Source organism: Neofelis nebulosa, chromosome 14 (assembly GCF_028018385.1).
Source record: "Neofelis nebulosa isolate mNeoNeb1 chromosome 14, mNeoNeb1.pri, whole genome shotgun sequence".
NCBI classification, from domain to species: domain Eukaryota; kingdom Metazoa; phylum Chordata; class Mammalia; order Carnivora; family Felidae; genus Neofelis; species Neofelis nebulosa.
Genome location: NC_080795.1, coordinates 4,777,481 through 4,787,108, shown reverse-complemented (window position 1 = coordinate 4,787,108; position 9,628 = coordinate 4,777,481).

The following is a 9,628-nucleotide window of genomic DNA, read 5'->3' as shown; positions in this document are numbered from 1 at the left end:
GAACAACCATTTATGATAAAAACTCTCAACAAAGTAGTGATAGAGGGAATGTACCTCAATATACTAAAGGCCATATATGACCAGCCCACTGCTAACATCGTACTAAATAGTGAAAAGCTGAAAGTTTTTCCTCCAAAATCATGAACAAGGCAAGTACGCCCACTCTCACTTTTATTCAACATAGTATTGGAAGTCCTAGCAATAGCAATTAGGCAAGAAAAAGAAGTAAAAGCCATGCCAAATGGGAAAGAAAGAAGTAAAACTGTCTCTTGCAGATAACAGATTTCTTTATATAGAAAACCTTTAAAACTCCACCAAAAAACTTTTAGAACTAACAACTCAATTCAGTAAAGTTACAGGATACAAAATTAATATACAGAAATTTGTTTCATTTCTTAAACTAACAACCTACCAAAAGGAGAAATTAAGAAAACAATTACATTTATAATCACGCTAAAAAAAACTCAGAATAAATTTAACTAAGGAGGTGAAAGACCTGAACACTAAAAACTACAAGACATTACTAAAAGAAATTGAAGAAATAAATGGAAAGATATTCCATGCTCATTTATTGGAATAATTAACATTATTAAATGTCCATATTACCTAAAGCAATATACAGATTCAATGCAATCCTTGCCAAAATCCCAATGAGACTTTTCACAGAACTAGAACGAATAATTCTAAAATTTGTCTGCAACTGCAAAAGATGCCAAATAGCCTAACTGATTTTGAGAAAAAACAAAGCTGAAAGTGTCATGCTCCCTCTTTTCAAACTGAACTACAAAACTATAGTAATCAAAACAGTTTGGTATTGTCATAAAAACAGAAAACAGACACATAGATCAATGGGACAGAATCAAGAGCCCAGAAATAAACTCACACACATATGGTGATTCATTTATAATAGAGGAGGTAACAATATATCATGGGAAAAGGACAGTCTCATCAATAAATGCTGGGAAAGTGGACAGCCACATGCAAAAGAATGAAGACCCCTGTACACATAAATTGCACAAAACCACACCATATACGGAAGTTAACTCAAAATGAATTAAACACTTAAATGCGAAACCTGAAACCATAAGATTCCTAGAAGAAAGCACAGCAGTAAGCTAGTTGACATTGGTTGTAATCATTTTTTTTCTTTTTTTTTTTAATGTGATTCCGAAGGCAAGGGCATCAAAGCAGGGATAAACAAGTGGAACTATATCAAACTAAAAATCTTCTTCACAGCAAAGGAAACCATCAATGAAACAAAAAGGCAACCTACTAAATAGAAGGCATTTGCAAATCATATATCCGATGAGAGGTTAATTATCTAAAATATGTAAAGAACTCATACAACTTAACAATAAAAATATTCAATTAAAAAAATGGGCAGAGGGGGCGCCTGGGTGGCGCAGTCGGTTAAGCGTCCGACTTCAGGCAGGTCACGATCTCGCGGTCCGTGAGTTCGAGCCCCGCGTCAGGCTCTGGGCCGATGGCTCGGAGCCTGGAGCCTGTTTCCGATTCTGTGTCTCCCTCTCTCTCTGCCCCTCCCCCGTTCATGCTCTGTCTCTCTCTGTCCCAAAAAAAAAAAAAAAAAAAAAAAAAAAAAACGTTGAAAAAAAATGGGCAGAGGACCTGAACAGACATTTTTCCAAAGAAGACATACAGATGGCTAATGAGCCCATGAAAAGATATTCCACATCACTAATTATCAGGGAAATGCAATTCAAAGCCACAATGAGATATCACCTTACACCTCTTTGAATGGCTATTATCAAAAGACAAGAAAATCAGGTGTTGGCAACGATGTGGAGAAAAGGGAACCCTTGTGCACAGTTGACGGGAAGTAAACTGCTGCAGCCACTGGGGAAGACAGCATGGAGATTCCTCAAAAAACTAAAAATGGAACAACCGTATGATCCAGTCATTTCACTTTTGCTTATTCATTCAAAGAATACAAAACTACTCATTTGTAAAGATCTACGCACCTGTATGTTCGCTTATCATATTCATAATAGTCAAGATAGGGAAACAATCTAAGTGCCCATTGATGGATGAATAGATAAAGAAGATGTGGGATAGATAGAAAGATGATAGATAGATAGATAGATAGATAGATAGATAGATAGATAGACAGACAGACAATGGAATTCTATTCAACCATATAAAAGAATTTAATCTTGCCATGTGTGACAACATGGATGGAACTTGAGGGTATTATGTAAAATAAGTCAGAGAAAGATAAATACCATATGATTTCATGTGTTGTGGAATCTAAAAAACAAATTAACAAACAAAAACAAATTCATAAATACTGAGAACAGATTGGTGCTTACTAGTGGGGGAGGGGTTAGGGGTAAGAAATAGGTGAAGGGGCTCAGCTGTGTAGTGACGGATGGAAATGAGACTTATGGTGGTGATCACTACACCGTGTATACAAACATCAAATTATAATGTGGTACTCCTGAAACTTACATAATGGTGTATACCAATTTTTACCTCAATAAAAAAACAAACAAAAGAATCAAGGCAACAACAATGAAAATAGAACAGAGAGGCATGTGTCACTAACTTAGATATCAGAAAGAAGTATTTATGCTGTTATTAAAGAATCAGGAGAGGGGCGTCTGGGTGGCTCGGTCGGTAAGCGTCCGACTTCGGCTCAGGTCACGATCTCACAGTTCGTGAGTTCGAGCCCTGCATCGGGCATCTGTGCTGACAGCTCAGAGCCTGAAGCCTGATTCAGATTCCGTGTCCCCCTCTCTCTCTGCTCCTCCCCCACCCATGCTCTGTCTCTGCCTCTCTTTCAAAAATGAATAAACATGAAAAAAATCTTTTTAATAAAATAATAATTAAAAAAAAAAAGAATCACGAGATATTCAATACCTGGAAAATCAAAGAGAACAGGAAACATTCTGAGGACCAGCCCCTGACAGGGAATGGTCCTCTCTCGGAACCCCAGGGCTCGAGGTCAGCGACGTCAGCTCATTCCTCTATCTACCAAAAGTGATTCTCTGAGGGAAATGAACACGCGGAGCGGGGAACACCAGCCTGAGGGGTCGGTCGTCGCAGCGCCAACCCCAAGAGGCCGTGGCAGCGGTACAGGAGGAGTAGACTGTGTCACCTGTCCGAGTCCTATCCTCAGCTTGACCCCGGGAGAGCATGGCCACTTGGAAAACAGGGGCACTCAAAACAGGGGTTTGATTACACTGGAGGGGGAAGAAACACACATCAATAAGGTCTTGGGTCTGTGGCTGCAGCTGCTGCAAATTTCTAATGTTTGCGATGAACTCTGCGAACTACTGGGAGGAAACACTATGCAGAGATGAGCTGTGGCCCAGCTTGACGAGCGAATTCTCGCAGCGAAACCTACGTCCGTACAGTAGTGGACACTAACTGACCTTGCGTTGAGATTGAAACAAAAAATGGTTCCATCTCCCTCCTTCCATCAGAAGTCACCGGATCTTTGCCCTGGTCTCAGCTTGCTACGTTCCACACTGCTGGTTCGGCAGACGTCCTTTTGCTTCAGTTAACGGTGACACCAACAGTGATTTGCTTGCGTATGTGTCTATTGTGTGCGTGCATACATGTGCGTCTACACTCGTGCACGTGTACTGCGCCCTGTGTGCATGTGTGGGTGTCACGCGTTTGCGTGCACGTGTGCCCATGAATGCACGCGTATGTGTACGTGTGCATTTGATGGGAGTGGAGCGCGTAGTGTGGTGTGTGACCTACTGGCCTTCTGGATTCTCCAGAAGGTGAAACAGTCAGCGGCTTGCGTTGCCTTGGCTGGACTTCTGAAATCCTGAAGGAAGCGCGGTTGGCAGAGACGGCCACGCAGCTCCAGCTGCCGCCAGGAATCACAGGGAAGACTTTTTGGCTGAAGCTAAAGGAAGTAAGAAACGGGAGGGTCATTTGGTGCTTTCTACTTTCTCCCTGGAAATCTATTAACGTACAGGAATTCGCCGTGGTCAAATACGGAACATTTTTACTTGCTGGTCCTTTGGAAGGACGCGCCTTTAGTTGGCCTTCTAGTTATGTTGCAAGGATGAGCCTTTAGTTGGCTTTCTAGTTATGTTGCATAATGTCTGGAGACCTATACTGTCAGCTGGGCAGGCCCGGAGCGGGAGAATAGAACAGGAAGGGGGTTGTCACCCTGAGGACGACACTGTTCTGGAGCAGAAAAGGGGTGCAGGGCACACGTGGGCTGGAACAGCCAACGTGATCCAGAGGGCTGCGGGCTAACCCGGATGACAGAGCGCCCGTCTCCCGGCAACTACCCCAAAACTGATGAGGAAACATTCAACCGATGACTTCCTCCATCTGGAAATCAAACTGCAGCCTGTTGCAGAAAATGAAACCCGGAGGAATGTTCTCGTGCCCTGACCACCTTTCCCAGAACACCCTTGGCCTCTCGCCTCTGCCTGCATCCCATACTCAGTGTCCCTGCAGGTGGCATGGCTTCTCTGATTGCAGGATTCTGAGGAGACATTGCCACCCCCTCCCCTCCCCTGCCAGTGGCTGCCCGACTTCCTGGTATGCAGCCTGCATTCAGTCAACCCTCATTCATGCAACCCTCATTCAGTCAACCCTCCAGCCTGCAAGGGAAGCTTCCAGCCTGGGAGGTGGAGTCCATGTGGGCGGGAAGGGAGAGGGTGAGAAGGAGGGGGAGGGTGGTTATTGACCAGACGCCATCTGCGTGAATCGGTGCATTCGTGCATCAGTGGGACGGAAGCTATCATTTTGACCACCTGTCGGATTCCTGCCTCTACTTCTCCAGTGGTTCCGAACTTGGAGAAGGGTCCGAAGAGTGTGGGACTATCACTGCTCAAACCCCAGCCGTGGTAGCAAAACCCTTTATTGGATATGGCTAGATTGGTTGTGAGGTATGAAGACCGGCGTCTGCAGCTCTCTCATTTCTGTTTGAAACTCTGCCACCCCAGCTTTCCCACGGGTGAGCCCCCCAGGGACTGCAAGATCCAGGGGAGTCATGATGTCTGGTTTTCACGGGCTATATCGCTGAAACTCCGCTAACCATGATGCCTGGGCTGGGAGAGGGCAGGAAAGGTGAAACCCCCACCAGCACAGAACTCCAGACTCTGGCTCCAGCCCGTCCCCCACCAGCCTCTCAACTGCTACCAACCGAGCAACACACAACCAAAAAACTATGCAGCACGAATCCCACCTTCTTCATGAATGTTTCCCTCTGCATCCCAGTCAAGAGTGTTTCTCGGCCTTCTGTGAACCCCTAGAGATTTTAAGCCTTCTGTAAGGCATTCACGACGTTCTAACCTATTCTGGTACTCCCGGCTTCTCTGCCACTTGACTCTAAGCCATTGGAGGGTAGGAGCTTCATCTTCTTCATTGCGTGTCCTTAGGAGAGCTTGCAAAGAGCAGTTGATACAAGTTCGTTCAATGAAATCAGTTTTACCTCCTGTCGAAAGTATTTAAAGTGCTCGGCGTTACAGCTTTGTACATTCGTCCCAGGGGGAATTATTCTTTACCACCCAGAAATTGTGAATTGCATTTCAGATGAAAGCTTTTGATTAAAACAGGCCTTGCTGGCAAAAGCCTCTCATGTCACTAGCTGTGAGTGGTGCCAGGATGCGAAAATGAGCCGGGTCCCATCCGGCTTTCAGATTTCAATAAACATCAATACTCATACGTTTAAAACGGAAGCAAAATCCTTCAAAAGATCTTAAACTGTGCTGGAGTAAGGATGAAATATACTGCTGATCTGAGAGTTGGCACGGCAGGCAGAATTTCTCAGTCTTTGATCAATGCTGAAATGGCCGAGAGTCTCACAATGGAAAATAACCATGTAGGTTACGCAGCCAGATCCCTCCTTTCGTGGATGAGGAAACTGAGACTCAGACAGGGCCGCTGATGGGACCGGTGACTTCACCGCTGGTCAGCTGAGGTGCTCGGGGCAACACATCCCCCTGGCTCCCCGCGAGGCTGCGGAGATTGCCAGTTAGTCCAAACCCAGCTGCTGAGAGAGCCACCAATGAGGCCACGATCCAAGTTGTAGGAGGAACAGTCTGGAGGCCATGCTCAAGGCTAGACAGAAGCAGAAAAGCAGGGGAGAGGGGACACCCTGGGCCAGGAGGAGGTGACGATGGCATGTGCTTTAGGGGATGTACTGGGGAGAGAACATTTTATAGAAATAATTTGTTTGATAAACTACTTTCTAAATTTTTTTAAGTGTATTCATTTTCGAGAGAGAGAGAGAGAGAGAGAGAGAGAGAGAGAGAGAGAGAGAGCATGAGCAGGGGACAGGCAGAGAGAGAGAGGGAGACACAGAATCTGAAGCAGGCTCCAGGCTCTGAGCTGTCTGTCTGTCAGCACAGAGCCCAACGTGGAACTCGAACCCACGAACTGCGAGATCATGACCTGAGCCCAAGTAGGATGCTTAACCGACTGAGCCACCCAGGTGCCCAGTTTGATAAACTACTTTCTAAATAAATTAAGGAATGTTAGTCCCCGATATTCTTTTTTATACTTATTTTCCAGTGGTTCCTGCCAGATTGTCCCTCTGGGCAAGACATAAGAAAATGATAACGTTAGAGCTCTTGTCCACAACACAGAAGACATGTCTCTTTTTATCCATCTCAGAGGAGGAAACAAAAAGACCTGAATATGCAAAATAGAATACATTCACACTTTGGACTATCATGCAGCTATGAAAAGACTAAGGAAGAGCTTCTGTAGTGATGTGCCAGCACTTGAAGAACACCCAGGTAATTCTGTGAGTAATACAAGTCAGTGAACGGCCTTATAATACCAGCCCACTTATTTAGAAAGCAAATGGGGCAATAGTCAGCAGGTGCACAGCCCTGTGTTCATAAATACAAAGGCATCTCCCTTGAATCATCTCCACAGGAAAAGGGAGCATGGCCTTGCCAGTCTATATCCATCCACGCTGTCCAAACGTTTGCTAACAAGGATGCATTTGTGTGATAGTTTTGTTAAAAAATAGATTGAAAGTGTGCTTTACTATACCAGTTATGTTGGCATTGCAGACAAAAAGGACATTTCTACCCAACTTTCTTGGCTTGTAGAGATAAGCAAAAGCTGCAGCGAGAAAGTTTTGGGAAGATGTGGCTTTAAAATTTTTATTTTATTTTTTTAATTTGTTTTTTAATGTTTTATTTATTTTTGAGACAGAGAGAGACAGAGCATGAACGGAGGAGGGTCAGAGAGAGAGGGAGACACAGAATCCGAAGCAGGCTCCAGGCTCCGAGCGGTCAGCACAGAGCCCCATGTGGGGCTCAGACTCACAAACTATGAGATTGTGACCTGAGCCGAAGTCAGACGCCTGACCGACTGAGCCTCCCAGGCGCCCCGCGAAGATGTGGCTTTTGAAGGGCCAAGAGGAGCAGGTCCAGAAGCCTGGGACCGGGTGAACCCTGTTGTGGTAAAGCATAAACCTGTCCAGAGAGGCATCAGCTGCTGTCAGGGCAACAAGGCAGCACGCCCGGCTGGGTGGCCTCAGAGAGCCACACGTGTACCTGATATTTTCCTGTAGGGACTCTGTCAGCGATTCGAATATATGGGTTATAAGAATTTATCACACAGTCTGCTATACAGTTTAATCAACAATGTGTGTCTGTTTCTCTTCTTGATATTTTTATAATAAAAGTCTTTTCCTGTGCACGACGTTAGCTTTAGCAGATCGAATGAGACAACCTTTCGGCAGTAAGCACACTCCTCTGACTCAAAGAGTGGCTAAAAGCGACATTAAAACTTTCCCCACATTGTCCTTTCCCTTCTTTTCTTTCACTTATCAAAATGATCTGAGGCCTCACGGTTTTACTGTCGTTTTGAAAATTACTTGGGCTTCTAAAGAAAAAGTGATCCAGAGATTAAACAATCGATTATCTTTAAGATTGATTAAGGATTGCCTGGGGACCATAATTTTATTGCAAATACATTACCCATAAACTACAGAAAAATCACCAACTAACTTGAACCTGCGGAAATCTTATTACTATAGATCCTAATACTGAACGTGCCCCCTTTTAAAATGAGAAAATAACCTTCAGCTCCTTTAAAATGTAGAGTTTGGCATTTTACTAAATTTCATAGGGAGAAAATGTAATGAGTCAATAAACCCAATTTGGAGGCTGGTTATTGTCACATAAATTAATTTGCCTGCTAAATGATCAGATTCACATCCACCTTTTTCCCCACCATCTGCCTCACAACAAAGTTGGCATTGTACTCCTTTGAGGACGGACGATAAAAATGTCATTACTTAAAGGCTTATTATCCACCGAGTCATGTTAAACTCCAATTTCCCTGTGCTTGCTAGCTAACCAGGTAAAGAACGGAGTTTAGATTTTTTTTTTTTCCCAAAAAAACTATATACACCAGTGGTACGCCTCGAGGCGTTTCTTTTTATCGGGCTATTGTCCAAAAGAGCAGTGCCGCCATGTGACCTTGGGACTCCTGCTTGGCGAGCCACCCCCATTTAGTGGGAAGATGACAGGCCACGTTTCCATGGCTCGGTTTTGACTTGTCTCTCCAAACACTTGTGATCTGTGAAATCTCTCCTGACTGTCACACTGAGTGATCCCATCCCATTTCTCTGCGCAATCAGGCACCTGGCAGGCTTTGCCAAACAGAATGCTGGTCAGGGAGGGGTGTGCGGGAGCCAGATTTTTGCTCTAGCCAAGTTCTAAATATGACCCTGATGGAATCCAAAGGCCAAGATAATCCTGACCAGGGTCTTCGTACAATCCTTGTTTGATGGTAGAAGGAGAAATATGCTCAGTAGAAAAAACAAACAAACAAACAAAACATGGTCGATATAAAAGAACTGTTTAATATTTAAAAGTTTTTTAAAAGTCAGACACCAAATCCAGAGTCACTACTAATAGCCTTTTTTTTTTTTTTTAAATAGCTAAGCTACAACACCCAGTGGTCAGTGATGATTTTGTGTTTTTATTTTTTGCTTTTTCATTTGTCTTCCCTAGCAGTCAGGGTAGCATTAAACATACCAAGCCATTCTGTGCTGTGTAACTCCTACCGTTTAAGCTTCACTGTAATGATATAATGTGGATTTCTTGTTTGATGACTCAAATTTTTTTGGAACTATGTGACATGTAGATAATTGCAGCTATTCAAAAAAATGGCTGATAATCATATTACTTGAGGAAAGAATAGTGGGGAATATATTTCAACCTCAGCTTTTCACAAATATATTCTTAATCCACTAAAAATTTTGAGAATTTACTCTATGTTAAATATGCAAAAATAAATACAATATAAAAAATAGACGGCCCATGCCCATAGGGCATAGAGTGTCTAGACTCTAGCAGGAAAATCGGAAAAGTAAAAAGTAATCTACTCAAGTATGTAATACAAGAAAATATTATATTAAGTACAATAGAGGGACAGAGTAAGCAAGGTCCCTGGGAGCAGCTGGGTCTAGCATGGAATGTGACTGGCCAGATCCAGGCAGGAATTCAGTTCTCAAGTGTTTCAAATGTCATGCAAAAGATTTTAGAATTTGTCTAGTTGGGAGCCATTGAATAATTTCAGGCAGAAGAATGATACAAGGTATGAGTTTTGGAAAGCGCATGTATTCCAACAGAATCAGAGCAAATGTGTTGGGACCAGGGTGAAATTCTCA